The 21,670-nt window shown below is 42.8% G+C and overlaps 1 long non-coding RNA gene across 1 annotated transcript in view; it reads right to left on the bottom strand.

The window, feature by feature from the left end:
- LOC120373905 overlaps nt 1–21,012 on the bottom strand; it is a 55,084-nt gene extending 34,072 nt beyond the window's left edge. Inside the window, exon 1 of the long non-coding RNA XR_005585797.1 lies at nt 20,773–21,012. This is a non-coding gene — a long non-coding RNA (uncharacterized LOC120373905). The remainder of the gene's footprint in view (nt 1–20,772) is intronic.
- Between the last annotated feature and the right edge of the window lie 658 nt (nt 21,013–21,670).

Genomic DNA, 21,670 nt, shown 5'->3' with positions numbered 1-21,670 from the left:
TGATGCCTAAAATAGTAAAATGGGTAAATGGATAAAATAGTAAAATGGGTACCTAAGCCATAGGATAAAACACATATTACAAAAAGTTGACCTATGAATACAACTGTCCAACCCTCAGCCACTCCCTCCTCAACTGAAGGACAAATGGACACTTTTCATTTCTGTAAAAGACCAAGTGCCCTCAAACCCGCCAGTAGTGATGCACTTGAAATGAATCTGCACTTGCAAACTAGAGATAGTTTCAAGTTGCATAATTTTGATCTGGATCTAGACTTCCCTCAAGTTGGCATCTGTTGAGCTCTAGATCAGTGGTTCCCAAACTTGTTCTGACACTTGTTCAGGGAAAGCCCCTGGTGGGCCGGGCCAGTTTGTTTACCTGCCACATCTGCAGGTTCGGCTGATCGCAGCTCCCCAGTGGCTGCGGTTCGCTCCTCCAGGCCAATGGAGACTGCGGGAAGCGGCGCGGGCCAAGGGACATACTGGCTGCCACTTCCCGCAGCCCCCATTGGCCTGGAGCGGCGATCCGTGGCCACTGGGAGCTAGAATTGGCCGAACCTGCGGACGCAGCAGGTAAACAAACCAGCCCGGCCCGCCAGGGGCTTTTCCTGAACAAGCAGCGGCCCTAGTTTGAGAACCACTGATTTAGAGTTTTGATTTGTGCCCCTCTCCAGTGTGAACCAGAACCTCTGCAAATCAGCCCCTTAATGGTGAGGACTACTTTCACAAACACAATTCCCTCATCTCTTGCTGAAATAATGATCTCTTTACTGGGCAGCACAAATATGTATGCCATTGAAAAAAATCAACATTTCCCAACCATTATACATATTGGTATCTCATCTATCTCAATCTATTTGCTGAACAGAAAATGAATGTGATATCTCAGCTTGATATCTCAGTTGGCAAATGTCAGCTCTTCAATGGCAGACAATTAACACGGCTACTTTGTTCTTGGCTAATGTTGCACCCTTTTTAAGGCACCCAAACATACATGCAGAATGATATCATGGCCACAGTTAAATCTTTAATCACAAAGATTGGTTAAAAGCCAATACTAAGTTAAACATATTGGCATAATATGCTGAATAATACGTAAAATGCTGCAGAACAGAAACATATGTTCTTGGTCCATCACAACTTTAAAGTACAATTTTAAGAAACAGCATGAGATGTATATGCCCAATAGCAACCTGCTGTGCAAAGTCAGAACATTTCTTTATGTCTATAATCTATATCTGTACCTATCTATCTTTAGTCAGTTTTGACGCAACACACACCTATTATAAACGCATAGTAAACAAACTCATCATGAGATCCTGGCATTTACATAGTCTATCTAGGTAGTAACCTGGCCTCAACGATCCCTCAAACACTATCCATGACATCCACATTGAGAGAAATGCTTGAAGAGGGTTTCTTCTTCAGGAAAAATTGCTCCTTTTTTTTTTTCTTGGCAAGGGCAAAGATGACAAAAATATAAAATCTTTATATGCAATGGGCCAGATTCTGGTCTCATTTCCATTGTTGTAAATTAGATTTAACTCCATTGTAGGCAATATAGTTACACATCTGAGATCAGAATCAGGCCCCGAATATGCGTACACACACACACACAGTCACACAAACCCAGGAAACCTTTTGGCATATCTATGAAGGATAGGCCTTCCAAAAACATCCACTATACAGATGAGCCCTCAAATTAGTACAGGAAGCATGACGACTATACTAGTGGCGGCTGATGAAGAGACACACACATATACCCCTCTGCCACCAATCGCGCTGCTAGGGCATTCATCAAATTAAGTACCAAGAGGAACAACACCTCTGATATCTCTTCATTTGGGGCTCCTGTAAATGAGGCACTAGATTAGGCCTGACAGAGGCCTAATGCAGCCTGAGCTTTTCCTGGTGTAATTAATTGGAACTTCGCCAGCTTGACAAATTGGAATGATGAATCTATCTTGTATGAATAGAAAAAAAAATGCATAATCAGTCAAAGATTTAGTTAAGACAGCTTCTCTCTGACTCCGTGCCACAGCTAAATCCATTAAGGCGAGGAAACATCACTTTAAGAAAAGGCACTGTTCTCTGTATGTTCAATTTATAACTTTTTGTTCTTGAATTTAATGGAGCAGTCAACCTGGATAGATTTGACTTTGGACAGGGTGCGGAAGGGGGAGGTGGGAAAAGTTGTTTTATTTTCATCATTCTAATCTCCCACGCTCCTAGAGATAGTATGGAAGAAATCTCCATTTTGCTTTTAATGGGTACTTGTGGGGTTTCTTTTAATCTTTGGGGCTGGAGGAGGGAATCTAATAAGATTGCTTCACATACTTTGCCACTTAGATGATTCTGTGATAAAACTTGCTTGTCAAGTTTTTCCCCCACTAACTTATTTAATTGCCGGTAACATTTAGACTTTGCAGGATGTGATGGATTGACTGCTATGCAGAGCTCTGCTTTTTCCTCCCTAATTACCAGCCCGTTTTAAAGGCCCTTTCCTGATACGCTGAATGGAAAGGCAGAGGGAAAACAGGTTTGCTTACTTTTAAAATATAGTTGTAACATTCAGCAGTTATTTTCTATCTATAAATAACTTTGAACCATGTTCTTTCACTCTCTCCTTCTAGATGCTATAGCCAAAAGCCTAAATTCTGGAGAATCAATTAAACCACCGATATTCCTGTTTGCAATGAGTGTTTAGAGAAAATCTACATTGCCTCTTAAAGGCAGGTGATTGTGGCTTTGTAAAATAAAAAGTTACTTACATGCAACAGAAGAAATGCTGATTCTTTAAATGGGAGTTGATGATAGTTTTCATTTCAAACACTCCATAACTACTCTTCATCTATTATGCTGGAGAGTGCTAGAAATATGTTTACTTTAACCTGATGCAAATGATGGGCCCTCAGCTTCTATCTTATAAACAGTTTCACACAGAGAGCCAAATTTTGTGCCCACAGGAGCCAATGGGTTTGTGCTAGTGTGAGTGAGAGCAGAATTAGACCCAAACACTTGTAATTCCTGTACTGAGCCATTCACTCTTGGCCACTAGCCAATCCACCAGCCACATTTAAATAAGCCACCTGCTGAGTAGGGAGTTTGTAGAACTAAGTGCTCAGGAGAGCATTAGCCGGTAAGTATATTGAACTTGCGCAATAAGGCATGAAGTGAAAAGATTTCAGTGACAGCAAGTACAAGAGGCTATATCATGGTCCTGACCTGTTGTACTAGGGCAGTTTCTGTGCAGTTTTATGACTATCAGCCTTTTCCCTCTATGCTCCAAACAAAACAGTCCATACAAAAGATCTCTCTGTGGAATGGCATTAAATACCACTCTGGACACAGATAACCCATCCTGTAATGCGTATCATACATAAGTTCCAGTGCCATTCCTTCTCACTGCACACTCTAAGAATGTTAGTTCAGGAACATTTCAACAGGACATAGTCAAGGTTCTCTCTCTCTCTCTCTCAGTTTTTAAATAATTTTGTGTGTGCATTTACTGCTCACAAGAGGTGCTGGACTGACCCTGCTTGAGACAAAAGAACTTTGAGAAGTTCTCAAAAAGGGCAGCAGCAACAGTAGAAGCTTTTCCTGCACAAGCCTGCCAGTGGGCCACAAACCTGTAAAGTACCCCAAGATCTGTTCACTGTTCAGTTCCTCTGGGCTGACTTCCAACAAGGTTGCCCTTCAGTGCCAGTGATGGTCATGCTTTCTTAACGATGTGGGCATTGCCCATTGGAAACTAATTTTACATGGGCAGCTAATCGGTGTTAAATAATAAAAATCTGGCCCATCGTCATGAGCTGAATAAGGTAACCTAGAGGTGAAGGACTCCAAACAAATTAATCTCATGGTTCCGTTGGAGTTAATGGAGTTAATCTGAGAGTGACATTGGGCCCTACATCATACACTACTGATCCCCAGAGCTGTTCAAGTCAATGCCCTGATTCAAGTCTAGTGACAGTCCTTAGTGTCCCCTTGGGCAAGTCACTTAGTGTCCCTGTGACTCAGTCCCCCACCTGTGAAATGGGAATAATAATACTTCCCTACCTCAGAGTGGTGTTGTGAGGCTAAGTCCATTAAAAGAGAGAGAGAGAGAGATTGTAAAGTACTTTGAGATCTACTGATGAAAAGTGATAGATAAGAGTCAGGTACTAATTAATTAGTAGTAGTAGGGGTAGTACAATAGTAAAAAAATCATTGGGCCAGATCCTCAGCTGGTGTTAATTAGCATAAACTCTCCTGACGTGAGCAGAGCTAAGCCAAATGACAGCTGCTGGGAATCGGATCCATTGTCTTATTTTGCTTCACTTCTGTCAAATGGATTTACAAAATGGACTTCTTCGACTATATTCTTGACCACATTTTACGAAGACTGAGTTATTGAATCTAAAGTTCTAAAGCAGCCATTGACCTTGAGCAGGTCTGTGTATATGCATGTGTATTTTCTTTGAATTTGGATTCTTTCTTTCAATCTTTCAACCCAGAACGCCACTATTCTTCATAGGGGACTTCACATAAATACAAGTGCTGCATCATTTAGCCTGGTCACTTCATAATATTTATCAACACCCTAGCCTCATTTTCATTATTACTCTTAGTTTTATTTTGCTCCTTCCCAGTCCCCGTACAAAAAAACCCTGATAAACCCATCTACCAGGAGACACTACCAGTATGATGAGCCTTAAAGCACATTAATATTTTTACCCTAGAACTGTCAGACACGTAACAGTGCCTTCGGACTCAGAGGCAGATAGAGATTCTGATGTAAGGATCAGCATTATTCACACAATTGCCATTCTCCTTTTAACCCCACTAAGCTGTGTTAAAAACCCATTGGCCCCATTGCTGTAGAACTATAAAACCTTGTTTAAAAACTGACCCGAAACTCAAATGTGGAGAGTAAAGGCCATATTGTCTTTCTGAAACATTCAAGGCGCTGCAGAGTTCTGGCTTCGTTATTGGAGACGGTTATAGCGCAGTATTTAAAACCATCAGCATACTGAACATGTACATTCCACTATGATACAGCACTGCTCCTATCAAAATGGACATTCAAGGGTTAATAAGGAGCAGATGCTATGGAAATACTGCAGATATACTATGTGTCAAATACTATGTGGGAGACTACAGCAGGTTCAAATAATCCAAGCCCCACTCTTGAAAGGTGATCCACAATGCTGCGAATGGTGGCCATGACTCATCTGGACCTCAGCCTCTAAGGGCTTTCTGATCCCACCTCAACTCTTCTTCTGATGGAGGAAAAGATGCATAACTAGGGCTTTATGTACCGTGCTGCTTAATAGATACATTTTGGCCCCTCGATTAACAACCAGCATGATTCAGCACAACTGTTGGCTGCATGGGGCACCGTGGCATAGTAGGGCTGGCTCTGCACAGATCCACATGCTGTGGATCAGGAGAGTGCAAATATAAAAACCGTTAAGCTACCTGTGTGCTCCAAACCCCTCACCTAAACTTTGCAGATCAGCCACATCCCAAAATCTGCTCCCGTGTCTATAAAGAGGTAATGGTGACTGGAAAGATACGCTACATCATGAGAGCTCTAAAATTTGGATTTGGATTCAAATACACGTTGAAGGACTATGGCTCTGAGGTTTTGTATCACAAAGATAGAAATTTGAATCCAAGTTCTGATCTCAAACACCACCCGGGTTCAGAATTCAGAGCTAGGGGCCTGGAACCACCTCAAAATTGACCCTATCTACCTCACATACGCACACCCGTCCCTCTGCTGCAGAGGGGACATTCTTGTTTGTATTTTAATCATCCCTTTTATGCAAGGATGATCAATTGTGTCTCTCCATAGCCATGTTCCTATTACAAAAGATCCTGCTCCAATAAAGGATTAGTATGTGCAGATAATGCATTAAAATGAATTATAATGGCAATCTGATCCCCAGTGCCTCGGCAGAACCTTTCCATCATGGGTGACAGTCTAGTTCCCTTGGGCTTAGCACTACAGAAAGAGAGAGAGAGAGAGAGAGAGAGAGAGACCTCAAAAACTTGATCCAATAACTTTCTATGAACCAAATGGAGTACGCAGAATGTGCAGTCCTTCTGTTGTCCCTGAATTAGTTACAATATAGCTGAAAAGAAATTCAGCAAGCTAGTATCACACAGCCTTCTTATCAAATTCACTTAAATGCATTTTTCCATATATTATGTGATTACAGCCTCTATCTGCCTATGGTTCTGTGTTTTATTGCAGGCCACCAAAAATAATTAGTTGGTGACCCAGAAAACTGATATATAAAATCCTTTTAATCACCAATATGGCTTTCAATTATATAGTGTAAACTTATTAACCTTTTTACTGCTGAGATTTGATTTATGGAATTCCAGCTGCATTAACGTTACAGGAGGAGATAAAAAGTGTCTTGGATGACGTGTTAGGATTAACAACTGAGATCTGGCTGGCCTGTGAAGAAGGCTTAAAAAGCAACGGCGACATCCTGTGTGTCCCCGGGGACTCATTTCCACTGAAGCTGTGTGAAAAGTTTGGTCGGTGGAGTGAGCTGGGTAATTTCTCTTGCTCTGTATATAAACTAGAACATATAGCCAGTTATAGCTTTCAGAATGAACATGGATTAAGTGGGCTCTGGATACAGTAAGATGCATGAAAGGAAAGTGCTTCTTCTCAATTTGAATGGTCAGAAATATCAGTACAATGGATGATGACTGGTTAATGATCCCTGCTGGGGAGAAATATATCATACTGACCTTGTTCGTACAAAGGGGGAGTTGAGGGGTAAGCACTTATTTGCTGATCTGGGTGTGTTCATTTTTGCCCTGCCTGGAAAGTAATCTTCACAGGCGTTTCCTGCTATCTGCTTTAGGCCGATAAAAACTCTACGGGTGAAATCCTGGCCCTGTTGAATTCAATGGGAGTTTTGTCTTTGACGTCAGTGGAACCAGGATTTCACCTTCTGACTTGTGGTGGAAAAGAATGAAGGTCTTTTAAAAGAGAATGCTGTGCCTAAAACTTATTGATTAGAGCAGGAATGACTAATCGCAACACACACACGAGTAAAACTAGAGGAAAGTTAAGGAGGGTGCCAGAAAAGGAAGAGGAGGCAAAAGTAATATGGTGAGAGAGCTATTTCATTCACACCTGTTTGCATAACTAGAGCATCCAGTTTACTCACTGCTTGTTTACATTAGTCAAAATAGAACAGACTAATTTACATTTAGAGTGAAAATGACTCTCATAGATGTAAATCCTATGGCCAAAAGCTCCAGAGCGGAAGAACTCCCTCTGTTGGTGAGATGGAAAAGTGCCACTACAGCAAGCAGTATTTGCGAATAACTGATTTTTCAGTTTGCTGGCTGTTCCAAAAAGTCGTAAAGAAATTTCAGCAAATCGAATAGCCAAAAAAATTCATTTCAGATTCAACAAAATTTTGTTTCATTACAGCTTTTTTAAATGCTTTTTTAATTATTTTTTTTAAGAAAAGTGAAGTAAATTTCAAATGAAAAGTCATTCCGAATAGAAAAATCAAAATGTTTTGCTCCGAAAATACTGAAACAAAATGTTTCAATTTTACTGACTTTTGAAAAGGTTTTTTTTTAGACTGAAACAATTCAGTGAGTTCGACACAAATCTGTAAGATGTTTCAATCAACCCAAATCTGCAGTTTTTGGTTAAAAAGAAAGGGATAAAAATTTGCGCCCAGCTCTATGCACAGTTCATCTAGTGACATTTACAATATCATCATAACTATACATGAACTTGGAATTGAAGGGATCGGCAACCTTTGGCATGCAGCTCGCCAGGCCAGTTTGTTTACCTGCTGCGTCCGCAGGTTCGGCCAATCGTGGCTCCCACTGGCCTGGCCAATGGGGGCTGTGGGAAGTGGCGGCCAGCACATCCCTCAGCCCGCGCTGCTTCCTGCAGCCCCCATTGGCCTGGGAGTGCTTAAGAATGAGGAAGCTCTGCCTCCAGGGAGGCTGTATTTAGTTTTCCCAGGTCTCTTCTTGAGGGTGGGGAGGAACCTCAAGCCGGTTTAGTTGTTTGTCAAGAGGGACACTAAATATATTGCACTTTGTGCTGCTATTAACCACATGGTAGAAGGGTTCCATATATCCCTATGTTTATTCAAGAGCCAGGGAGAAATTTCTTCCCTCTGTGTCCAACACTGCATCATTGGCCAGGTACACTATGGCAGATGTTGCCTTTTCAGGAAGCATCAAGCCACTGCTGGAGGCAACATACCAGAGTTGATGGGTTCGGTCGGATAATCCTTTCACAGGAATGCAAAGTATACACACAAAAATAATGGATATTGCCATAGCCTTAGTTGTAGGGCCTTACTGTTTCAGGTTGATTTCTCTATTTGTGGCAATAACTTATAATGATAATGTTCTGGAAGATTAATTCTGCAGTGAATACTCTAGTTCCACTAATAAAAGAAATAAATATTGTCAATTTCCCCATCCTGTATGTATTAGGCAGCCCTCAACATTTTACTCATCTTGAATCAAGCAATACTTAGTCCTGTCCAATGCAATTAATGTTTCCCAATCTTGACAAGCAACGAAAGAGCCAATGCAGATGGAGGTTGGGTTGGTAGTTGCCATGGTACCATGATCAATCCATCACAATTTTACAAGTGAAATTTGCAGTTCTGAGTCTCTTTACTCAACTTTTGCTACTAAGTACTAACATCCTTTATTTCCAGGAATGTGTGAGATTTATTTAGAGGCAGGCTGCTTGGGGTTTGCAACAAGTGTACTGTAACTGGCATCTCATCCTTAACCTGAACAAGGAGAGGTTATGCACAGATGACAGCAGCCTCAAGCCGTTGTTTCACTAGTAGGCACTGCCCTGAAAAATGGGTAGTCTCTGAGGAAAGCTCAGCAGTTCCTGCTAGTTCAGAGCCTGACTGTTCCCTGTATCTCTTTGCACAGTTGTAAAATAACTCACATTCCTTTCACGGGTCTCTCACAGCCCCGATCCTTTTCCCCTCCCTCTGCTGACCAACTTTAGTGACTGTTTATATCCTCGAAGGCTAGAAAGGACTTGTTTACTAGGGTCCCTCTTTTCCATTCCAGGTGCCTAGGAACTCCTGTCATGGACCAGGACCTCACCATGCTAGGTACTGTACAGACACAGAACAAAACCACCCTGCCGTAAAGAGCTGATAGTCTAATTACAATCTTCCGTGAGACCAGAGTTTCCTCCCCTTTTCCTTCCTGACAAGCAGGAATCCCCAGGCCAACTCTCAAATCGCCTCTTGGATGTCTAACCTAGCAGAGCAATATGCACTGTCATCATCCAGACCCACCTCAGCTCTTCAGAGGGCTAATAATGCCCAAAACATAGATGAGTGGTAGGATTTTTATATGTATTCTGTGAAATAAGGGAAATAAAATCAATAGCACTAGGTAATCCAGTCTTTGTTCACAAATCTTCAGCTGAGAAAATTATGAACTATCTAGAAATAATACAGTAAAGACAGTTCATGACAATTATAGCGTAACAACTCTCATATAGACTGGCATGAAACTCGCATATTCTGTTCTGTTGAAACCCATTTTTAATTTTTAACAAAAACATTAAGACTTTACAATAAGTGGACATCCTTTAATGCTCTATTACTATGACATTCCTTGGGAAATATATATTAAATGCAGAAGCTCTATATTAATGCCAGGAGGGTTCCTTGCGATTGATGTTATCACAGTGAATACTAGGGGAATGTCAAGTATGACACTGGGTGCATTCAATATCCTTGCCCCCCTGGGTCAGGTACCCTTTCCTCCCCCACTCTGACATTTCAGACGAGTCCTTATCTACATGAAGAAGAGCCACGTGAATTATATACATGGTGCATTTTTAAAGGAATTTGCAATGTAGGCTAGAGAGGCCCTTTACAATGATTAACTAAGTGAGACATTTTAAATAACAATATGAGTGTTACAGATCCTAAACAGACAGTCTTCTCCTAAAGGCCAATAGATTTCTAAGACCATAAAACAGGCTATATTTCAGATTAAGCACTAAACATTTATACCAGTACTCATTTCCTTTCAACTTGCTTGACAAAGACACATCTCAGTAATTTAGCAATTGAAATATCTCATGTCTTTGTCTTCTAGTAGCTTCCAATCTCTATAACATATTTGGGTATGTTTGCACTACGGAGCTAACCCAGGTGGTTGCCATGCAGGTCTGAGCACCCTGGCTTGCCTCGTCTGTGTGTGCGTGGTCACATTACAAACCATACCCAAGTTACTAGGTTCAGTCTGGTGTTGCACTCGCCCGACTTCTGGGGAAATATCTCACAGTTCTGAGCACTGCAATAAAATGAGCACTCTGTGATTCTTTCCCAATGAAATCTTGGCTGCCCCTTGGAACCTGCCTCTTTTTCTACTGGAAGTTCATCTGGACCAGCTGTACATAAGAGGCAGCAGCGTCATCCCACCAGCTGCGTAACCATTGTCAAGTGTTTTGTAGGTCTCACAGCAAAGGAGAGTTTCAAGAGGGGTTTTGAAGGCGGACAACGAGGTAGTATTGTGGATGTTTACAGAGAGCTCCTCCCAGGTGGGTGAGGCAGCAGAAGGTGCTTGTTTGCCAATGTAACAAGTGGATGATGAAGGCTGGCATCATTGGCAAAGCAGGTGTGGGTGTCAACATCTCAGTGGCATAACAGAGATGATTGGTAGTGTGGGGATAGGCCACGAAGGGCCTTCAAAGAATGACTCCAGCTTCCACACCTGCTAGGTGAGTTTTAAAAACAAAAAAAAAAACCCCCACTCAAGGTCAAAAGTATCACAGGCTGCTTAGCAGCTTGGAAAGCAGAAATAGGCTATATAACACTGATTCTTATAAAATATATAAGTGCCCTGCCAGGATTGACGGTACTTCACTTCCACTTAAAATCATACCTTAGGTTTTCATCCCATTCTGTACTACCAGAACACTGGCCTGTCTACCCTGGTGTTATATGGGCACCTGCTGTAGCCTCTTCACCACTTAGTACAGTGGTTCTCAAACTGCAGTCGCTGCTTGTGTAGGGAAAGCCCCTGGGGGGCTGGGCAGGTTTGTTTACCTGCCACGTCCGCAGGTCCAGCCAATCGTGGCTCCCACTGGCTGCGGTTCGCTGCTCCAGGCCAATGGGAGCTGCTAGAAGCAGCACAGGCCGAGGGACTTGCGGACGCGGCAGGTAAACAGACCGGCCCGGCCCACAGGGGGCTTTCCCTACACAAGCGGTGACCCCAGTTTGAGAAACACTGACTTAGTATAAGAGTCCATGGATGAGTGTAATGTGGGGAATAACTCAATATCTTTCTCTGAGGTACCTCTATGGCCCTCATCAGTGTAGCATCTGAGCATCTAACAATCTTCAAATGTATTTATCCCAGTAACCCCCCTGTGAGGTAGGGCCGTGCTATTATCCCCATTTTATAGATTGAAAACTGAGGCTAAATGACTTGTCCACACAGGCAATGTGTGGGAGAGCAGGGACCTTCCACTTTCCAGGCCAGTGTCATAACCACTGGACCATCCTTGGTCTCTTAAGCCGAGACTCACCAGATAGCAAGTGTGAAAAATCAGGACGGGGGTGGGGAAGTAATAGGAGCCTATATAAGAAAAAGCCCCAAATATCGTGACTGTCCCTATAAAATCAGGACATCTGGTCACCCTACTTAAGCCTGCCCAAAGCTTCTATAGTCTGAACTGAATAAACACCACCCATAAGCTCTATATGTGGTAATGGGGTTTAGATCCTTTTTCCACTCATCGTGGAAGCTTGAGGGCATTATCTAAACTTCTCTGGGCCTCACTTCTTTGACCCGTCCAATGGGATGACACTACCACCTTTGTAAAATGCTTTGACATCCTAGGATGAAAGGCATTATTTAAATACAAAGTATATTGGTACCAGGTCAGCTATTTCAGCAAGCATCCCTCTGTAAACAATTCCCATAAAAATGGAAGCAATGTAAAAAACAATAGGGCTAAAATTTTAATTGGGGACAGTGAAAAAAATGGGTATAATTATATATATTTATATATATATAAGCCATAATTATATATATTTATATATATATATATAAGCTGTATTGTTTTTCACTGTCCCCAATTAAAATTTTATATAAGCCCTATTTTGTGTGTGTGTGCGCGCGCGCGTTTGTGCGCGTGCCAAAAAAGAGAGGTTTGTTATATGAAGGACACATTATCCCTTTTTTCTTCTTATGATTCAGCATGGTAAGTAGTCATTCCTAATTGGCTTAAAAGTTAGTATGAAATATTAGAATGCCAAGTGATGTGATGACACAGCTGTATTCCTGTGGGAGCCCAAGCACTGACCTGAGAACAGAAGACGGACAGGAGCAGATGTAGGTCTGAGAAAAAATAGTGTAACTTACAAAATAATGTTTCATTCTTTACCTTCCTCCACCCATATATACATACTCTATGCACCACGTTTATGATGAAATTACAGGACTGATATAAAAGTTGGGTGTCACTTTAGATTTCCTTTTTTCCAAACTAAAATGTCAAAACTTGTTTGTTGGGAGTAACATAGCAGGAAAAAGGCAATGTTCTGAATAATCTAAACCAGGTGAGTAATTTGTAGTGAATAATTTATTCCACAAATTTCACCTCTTTCAACCCATCAGATTATGATTTTCTCAAATTTATCCTTGACTTGAAATTATTTGCCAAATTATTTAGCCAAACAATCTGTAGCTCATTCGCAAGAGGTCAGCATTTGAAATCTGAACTGTTTGACTGGGCACATAGGTCCGTGTTTTTGTTCCCTCATCAGGGCCTCAATTCAGACAGATTATTAAGCATGCGCCTAAAGTCAGTGGAGCTACTCACAGCCTTAAAGTTAGGCACCTAAGTATTTTTCTAAATCTGGGTCTCGATGAACATGACTCTCAGAATTAGGTTTCCAGTGCGAATTCTTGTGTTTATTAATTCGAAATTCACTTTCCACAAGTATTTTTCAATAGTCACTTGAAATTAGCTATTTCCACCAACATTCCTGCCAGGAAATGTGAGAGACTATTTGTTCAAAGTGAACATAAAGGAGCCAGGAACACATGTGAAATTAAACACAAACATTCAAATCAATATACTGCGGAAGATATTGTGAATTTCACTCAGCTATCACACAAAGAGTTTTGAACTACAACCCTATGAGTGGGTACAAATCTCTTTATACTTTTCCATTTTACTACATTAATAACAATCGGTTTTGCTATGAGCAAGACAGTGAATGATATGGTAATAAAATCAAATTGGTGCCCAATTTGTCCAGACAAGGTGGGACAACTTTTCAACCATTCTCAAACCAAACTCAATTTTCCACATCCATTTTGGCTTGTGAAACAGATTGTGCAACAGCTTTTGCTTGCACTCCTGTTTTATATACAGGAATCACATAGTTGACTTTCTAGGCACAAACAATGCAGACCACTCACTTATGCTGCACAAAAACGTATGGCAGGCTGAAAGAACCTCAAGACCAAGCAGAAACAAAACTCTGGAAGTGAAAGGACCTGATTCCGATTGCATTTCCAACTGTGTTGCAACAATGTAACTCCACTGACTTCAGTGGACTCACTCGAGTTATATACATTAGCGACATCAGAATCAGCCCCATTGGGACCATATGCATGGTGAGAATTTGGCCCGTTGTCCTGGATCGAACAAGAATGCACTCACTAAAGAAACTATTTGCACATTGCAAATATGCCCAAGCAAAAATCAGTGTTTTCACACATCTCTCATGTATATTGGTGGCCAGATTTTCTGGTGTGTTAAGGCTGCTTTGTGCCACTCCTGCAGCACAAAGCAACCTTGGACCAATTTAAGCAGGTTTAGGGGAGGGATCCCCCTTCTGCTATGCCACCATTCCTGGCCACCAGGCTAATAGGGCTAATGAGGGAAAGGGGCATAAGTGAGGCACCCCAATCCGAGGCTGATCCCCAACAGTCTTACTATCCATCAGCATCATAGGCAACCAGTGTAAAACAGAAGAGCCTTCAGACTGCTACCTGGCGCCCCCAGACTTTGGGAATCATAAATGTGGCTAGGGTGACCAGACAGCAAGTGTAAAAAATTGGGACAGGGGCTGGGGGGTTAAAGGTGCCTATACAAGAAAAAGCCCCCAAAATCAGGACTGTCTGTATAAAACTGGGACATCTGGTCACCCTAAATGTGGCAGGAAGTCACCTTTGTTTCCCATGGTAGCACATGCCCCAAGTTTGCCCAGTCCAGTGAAAATGGACTAGTACATTTTAATTAAAATGCCTCACTTATGCCTTTTATAGACGGGACCATATATCTGGACAGCTCTCGGATGCCTTTTATTTAAGCCAGGGATTAAGGTAGAGGAAGATGCACAAAATGTATCCTGTGTACTCTGCACAATTCTTTACCTCCTTTAGCAACCCAGGGAACAGTCTGTCCTCTTCAAAGATTTTGAAATCCTGAAAGAATATTTTATTTCTACATATCCACAGGGTACAACTAATGACTCCCACTCATTGGGATCATAATTTTTCCCCTGCATCGGCGCCTAAAGTGCTACTAGAGGAAAGTCATATACCGGCGATGTTTAATGTAGTAGATGTGTCATACAGAATCAAGGTCTTTGCTTTAAAGGGCTTTCACTGTTTCTTATTCTAGGGGTCATCATTGCATGGAATAAGCAGACTTTTTTTCAGGACGAACAGAGCTTTGAGTTTATAGCTGCGGAGAATGGGATAAAATTAATTATGTAACAAGAGAGAAAAGACTTTTCTATCCCTCTAATGCAGTCGGGCAAATGAGAATCCTAAACACCACTGAGACATCAATTCATATTGGTGATCCCTGGAAGGCAGGTCCACTCACTGTGACAGTGTCTTTATTATCTGCTGGCAGGGCTTGCAGTGGCCACTTGTAATAACAATAATCTTTCTACATCATATTTGTGTGAGCAAAAGCCATTGAGGTGTGTCTGACAATCCCTTGCAGATGCAGTGATCATAGGGTTTCATTAGCTCTTAAATCTATTGACTTCATTGTCTGGCATATTTAGGGGTGCTGCCGTTAGGGAAAACAAATCAAACGTATTTGATTGACAACTGCCATTGACAAGCTTTCCCATGCACCTAGAGTGCTACAGAATGCCACCTAATTGCAACTCAAGTTTCCAGGCAAAGACATGGCTTTGGCTTGTGGGCTACCAGTGCGAGAAAAGAAGATTTCCTTTGTTTTGAAACTTCTTGTCAGGTGCCCAGGGAATTAGTTAAATGCCTATCTGGCCCACGGGTGGCAGGATTTCTAGGGAAACCAGATTCCTGATATGACAAACCAACTTCTGCTCAAGGCTTAGCAGAATGAACAGCAAATTACTAAATACCACATCACACCTCCCTGAAGCTTTAACAACAATAAAATAATTAGCACTAGAGAAATGCTGAAACCACCAACTCACCTATAAACAACCTCAAAACTCTCAGTTCATTCATAGTCAGCTCAGTCCCAGTCTGTCTCTCCACACTTCTCGCTTCATGTTCAAAGAGCTTCGCAAACATCTAATCAACCTTCACAACATCCCTGGGAGGCCCCGTGAAAGCATGGGGCTCAGATATCACAGTGATCGTCTCTATAAATGCTTCAACAGGTAGAAATAGCAACACTGGGACAGGCACAATAAAGTTCTGAGATTTAAAAGGTGTGCATTCCTGCACCTGTTGTTTATCAGGAACTTAAGCAACTACTTGGACGCACATCTGGCCACTTGTATGTGCAACTACCAATTTTGTGTGAACAGCTGTGGTATCTGTGTATGCAAACTAAGCATGTCATCACATGCCCGTATTTGTAAATACAGTTTAATAAAAACCATGCCTGAAATGCCCAAGACCAATGCCAGAATTAGAATTTGGTAGTTCCTGATTCTCAGGCGATGGTCAAGCCACAAGAGCCTCTTTCCTTGTCTCTCAATCTCTCTCACACACATTATCCTTTTCAGCGACACAATGCACAGTATTTTCCAAATCCAGTCCATTCTGCAAAAACGTCCCATCGTTAAGACGACAAGTAAAATATAAGCTGTCACTAATTTTTCTCCAACAATATACACTTTAGAATGATGGTTTCATTTTTATGCCTTGGTTTCCAAAGCAGGGAATACATATTTAAAATTTCTAAATCCTCAGGCAATAGTCTGAGCTGGTGGATTATTGTTTGAGTGCTCAAGCCTAGTCTGATCAATGAAAATACCAAAGGTAACAATAAATTTAATCCAAGCACAGCAATAGTGTAAAAACTCAGAGATCATTCTACAAGAAAAATCCTTTTCATTAGCAAGTGAAGGCAAAAACCCACACAACGTAAGCAAAAGGATTCAGCACAAACCCCTTCCCATATTGGCATGTGAGTATTCAGAGAGATCACTGCGTATGATTCCCTCCAGTTTAACACACTTGCTTTTCATGCACAAAATAACATTTTGAAACTTGTTTAAATCAGAACTGAGGCCACATAGTCTATTGGGCAGGACACTGGACCAGGAGAGAGGGTTCAATTATTAGCTTTGCCACTGACCTTCTGTGTGACCTTGGACAAATCACTTCACCTCCCAACCCGTTATCTGTCTTGTCAGGTAAGCACCCTGGCGGGCCGGGCCGGTTTGTTTACCTGCCGCAGCCGCAGGTTCGGCCGATCGCAGCTCCCACTGGCCGCGGTTCACCGTCCCAGGCCAATGGGGGCTGTGGGAAGGGCGGCCTGCACATCCCTCGGCCTGCGCCGCTTCTCTGATGAACAAATCTCCCTTTTACATGCCACTCCCCTTTCCCTTTGCTGCACCCCACTCACAGTTGGTTGCCAATGGTCAGTGAAGACCCAGAGGTGCATTCACATGGGTTCACCTCCTTCCTCTGTAAGCGGGGAGGGAGGGCATCGAGCAATGCTGGCTCACTGCTCCAGCTGTTATTTCTGCCACCGCTTGCCACTGCTTCTGTCATGGCTGCTGTACTCTGCTGCCACTTACCACTGCTGTTCTCTCTGCTGCGGCTGACTACCACTATTATCACTGCCACTGCTTGCCGCTCACTGCCACTTCTGCAATGCGAGGTTCCACCACTTAGTGATTTCAGCTTTTAGTGATTTCTCCGGGTAGTGGGGAACCTCACTGCTAATGCAGTCTCTGCATTGTCTTTCACAGTAATACTGTCCCTACCCTATGTCTAAGGCTTAGCCACTAGACCTGCTTATCGGTGATCTCAGCTCTAATAATCACTGAACAGAAGCAAGGACTCTCAGTTGAGCCCTCTAGTCTTTAAACACTGGATGAGAAAGATCAAATGGGATTTGGCATCCCTACCCCATGCTTAGCAAGTGAGGATCAGTTTAGGTCGACCCACTTAATCAGGGCATGCTAAATACAGTTCTGCTACCCTTTACTCATACAGCAAAGATAACATTGCATTATTCCAGCATGCAATACTAAAGTGAATTATAACCCTAAAACAAGCCATAGTAGATCACTTTGGCAAACAGCTCAGTCCGCTGAACTCGTCGGCAGAGGGGATGTGTCTATGCAAATATGGTCAACTCCTGAAATCTTTTTCCCCAGTCATCACTAGATGTCAAGAGAAAGCTCATTCAGACCCTGCTTACTTCAGTTCAGCACCTTGTGTTTCAGCAAATGATGAAGGAACTTCAAGAAGTGTGGGTATGGCTTTGATTAAACACACTAATGTTTGGATGTTTCTCTGATGCTCCTTTCGACTATCCAAAATTGAGTCTTCTGGAGCTGGTCTGGAAATCCAAAGAGAACTGTCTTGTTCATGAGATTTCTGGCATTTCCATTCCCAGTGCTGCCTGGAGAATATCACAAGAACAGACTTGCTGGGAGGGTTTTCTGGTATTTCTCGTGCCAGTCCCATTTCTGGCTGGAGAAGGGTACTGCAAAGGCAGGTGGAAATGAAAGCATTATGTTGCCTGAAGATCTCAGAACCTGAAACAAGATTCAGTTCTAAATATGGGAAACCTCATTTTTTTCCAATTCTGTTAGTCCACCCCTAATCCAAGCACCTTTTTGCCTTTAAATCCATTCCTCATATTCCTATTCAGGGGACCTGATCCAGCCTGTATTTACAGTGTTGGAAGCACGGTTAAGCATGGGCCTAGAGCCTCACCAGTGGAAATTCCACTATGCAGGAGTTTATGACAGCACACAGCAACCACAAGCTTCCTTCTGCCAGGCTGAGATCCCAGATGGGGTTGCACCAAGTAGGCTGTGCTACCCAGAAAGCAGCTATAGTTAGTGTTGCCCTAGAACTTCATCCATGGCAGTTTCTGCTGGTGGTGGGGTGCCATAGAGTAGTTTGGGGCTGCTCTTCCAAAGGAGAACAAGTGGAGACACCACTGTGTGCCCTTCCTCAAGGTAAAAACACCCAAGGTCCTTGGGAGTCAGGCTGACACAGAGCTGTGTAATTTGCATCCCCTTCATCAGCTGTAGCAAAACTAGACCATCATCTATAGAGGAGGGCATGCGTTCCTTGTCTTCATTAACTCCCCCTTTGTAGGGCCTTCCCAAAGTAGACCATATGGCAACTTGATTTGGACTTCCCAAACCATCATAGGCAACTTGATTTTCTATTGTCCCTGTGGTTTTACAATCATTTTCACAGTCCATTTGTCACATGAATGCAGTGTCACATTTGCAGCTAGGGTGTAATTGTACTGAATGACTCCTACAATTATCTTCCTTGGACAGGACACCGTAGCATTCCAAAGCAAGTAAATGCAGAATGCAGAAATATCCCAGAACAGGATTCCTTGGGTTTCTCATTCTTAATCCTGTTACTTCTTTTCTCCTTTCTGGCTAACATTTTCATGCCCGGAACTTAATTCAGCATCACCACAACAATCAGATGAATTCGGCAAAGCTTCTAGGGCAGTGTGAACATTTACAGCTCAGCAGGATCTATTGTACCATCCAAAAGAAAAAAAACGTTCTTGACAACCACTGACCCAAAAGGATGATTTGATCAAACACATCCTTCTATGTGAGAAAGACTAAGGCTGCAATCAGTGTTACCATTTTAAGGAAAATAAATTCTAATCCTTTGCCTGTCTGTGGTATTCCTCTAATTGCTGTTTCCTTACATGTTCTAACATCTACAATTTAGTATTGTTGTTTGAATGTCATTTGAAATCAAATCAGTGTTGTGGGTACAACATCTTTGAACCTTTAAGTCCAGCTGTGAACTTTAGGCTTAATCCTTTAGGGCTCTCTTGTCTGGTAAGCTTTAATTTATATTAAATTTTCTAAAAGGGGAGCAAAAGTAGTCAAAGCTAGATAGCGTAAGATTCTGTGTTTCATAAATTAATAAGCATCACCAATTGCATTGCTTGACCCTTTAAACTCTGTGAAATTAATACAAGGAGACAACCAAAGTGCACTTAGCCCCTGAAGAGCCCTGGAAGTTCACTTAAGCGATCCAAGTTTCCTTAAAGTTTTATAAGCCAGCTTTTAAAGCACGTCCTTTGTACTTATTACTGGTGACAGTGAGCATTACAGCAGCCAATGAACCTTTGCTGACTTCTGACCCCAATATGGTAGAGCACAGATATCAAGGGAAATATCAGAATCAAAGCTTGTATATTACACTGAGGTCCTGACTTCTGAAAAAGCCCCCTGTAGACGCTTCAGAGTATGTCAGCGAAATAAACAGCTAATATTGTGAGACATCTACTTATGATGGTCTGATATTATTGTTTATTTAACTACTTTCGGCGCAGTAACCCCCACTAAAAGCCCTAGCCACTTAAGGAGAAAGCTTTGGTTCACTCAGTTATATTGCAATCAGACAATATTTTTAGGCTGGAAAAATACACTCCCTGCCAGTGGTGAGTCAAGCAACACTAAGTCTTCATCTTAAACGATTAATGGATTTAAATGATTAAACAGCAGCACATAGGCATTGCATGAAGTACAGGGTCTTCCCTTAGTCACCTGCACTGGGGGAGATTGCCTCTAACAATGAGGAAAATGTAATCCACACCTACCGGCTTTCAGCATTAATCAGGCAGTGACTTGTAACACTTGAGTTAACGGCCTGTGGAAATAAGATATCTCACCCTTGCCAGCTGATTATATTTTTCATCATGTAAAAGGTTCTTGCTGAATTATTCAAGTGTTTTTTTCCACTGTATACAAAAAAAATGGCCACAGGAGGCTATTCACAGGTACATCAGGAATGGAGAAGCTAGCATGCAGTGGAGCCCAGTATTAATAATTATGACACTGTTTACAATGCAATTAATGCTGAAGTTCAAGAGGCAGTAAATGTACTACCTCAAAGCAGATACTATACTACTGTAGCTACTATATCAAACTCAGGGCAGCTGATGAGGAATCAGAGTGACCACCAGTTGAAAGACATTGAAACTCCTTTTGTGAGTATTCCAGCGCAGCAGAAAAGTTTGTCATCTGTTCTAAGCAGCTGTTTGGAATGTTCAGGCAAGGCAGTTTGGGATATCCAGTATCACTGATTGTCATTTGCTTAGCTCATCTGTCAGTCTTGATCTGGACTCTCACAGAGAAAAACATTATGACATGGACAAAGACAGATCTACATGAAAAATTAGAAGAAGAAAAATCCTCACTTCAGATAGAAAACACTCTTGGAATGCAACTGATGAGATTGCATAATGTAAATACCATTAACAGGGAGAGGCAGGTTAAACCAGACACTTTCTAGGAACATGGTTCTCTCTCTTACCTCATGGATTCCATACAAAATGAGTGTTGATAGGCATAGCCGATGACAGGAATGTAATCCCTAGTCACCAGATGTCCCTCCTAAGAGCAGTGAAGTTTATCTGAAGGTTCTTTTTTTATTAAATCACCATAAATGAACCTTGCGTGGACTCCTCCTGAAAGTCAAAACGACAGACTGGACTTCTACATAGAGTGCTTCCACCAACATGCACGGGCTGAAATTGCGGAAAAGCAGCATAACTTGCCCATAACCTCAGATGTGCAGAACACAATGCCATCCACAGCCTCAGAAACAACTCTGACATCATAATAAAAAAAGCTGACAAAGGAGGTGCTGTAGTCAGGGCCGCCCAGAGGATTCCGGGGGCCTGGGGTCTTCGGCAGCGGGGGGCCCTTCCGTTCCGGGACCCGCCGCCGAAGTGCCCCGAAGACCCGCGGCGGGGGCCCCCCCGCCGCCGAATTACCGCCGAAGCCGGACCCGCCGTTGAAGTTCAGCTCGGTCTTCGGCGGTAATTCGGCGGCGGAGGGCCCCCGCCGCAGGTCTTCGGGGCACTTCAGCGGCAGGTCCTGGAACGGAAGGGCCCCCTGCCGCCGAATTACCACCGAAGACCGAGCTGAACTTCGGCGGCGGGTCCCGCTTCAGCGGTAATTCACCAGTGGGGAGTCCTTCCGTCCCAGAGCCGAAGGACCCCCTGCCGGCGAAGACCGGGAGTGGAAGAAGCTCCTGGGCCCGGCTCCGCAAGAGTTTTCCGGGCCCCCCAGAGCGAGTGAAGGACCCCGCTCCAGGGGCCCCGAAAAACTCTCGTGGGGGCCCCTGTGGGACCCGGGGCCTGGGGCAAATTGCTCCTCTTGCCCCCCCCTCTGGGCGGCCCTGGCTGTAGTCATCATGAATAGGTCGG

This window comes from Mauremys reevesii, linkage group 10, assembly GCF_016161935.1.
Source record: "Mauremys reevesii isolate NIE-2019 linkage group 10, ASM1616193v1, whole genome shotgun sequence".
Classification (NCBI taxonomy): Eukaryota; Metazoa; Chordata; order Testudines; family Geoemydidae; genus Mauremys; species Mauremys reevesii.
The sequence above is the reverse complement of the archived record's forward strand: the minus strand, read 5'-3'. Positions and strand labels throughout refer to the sequence as shown.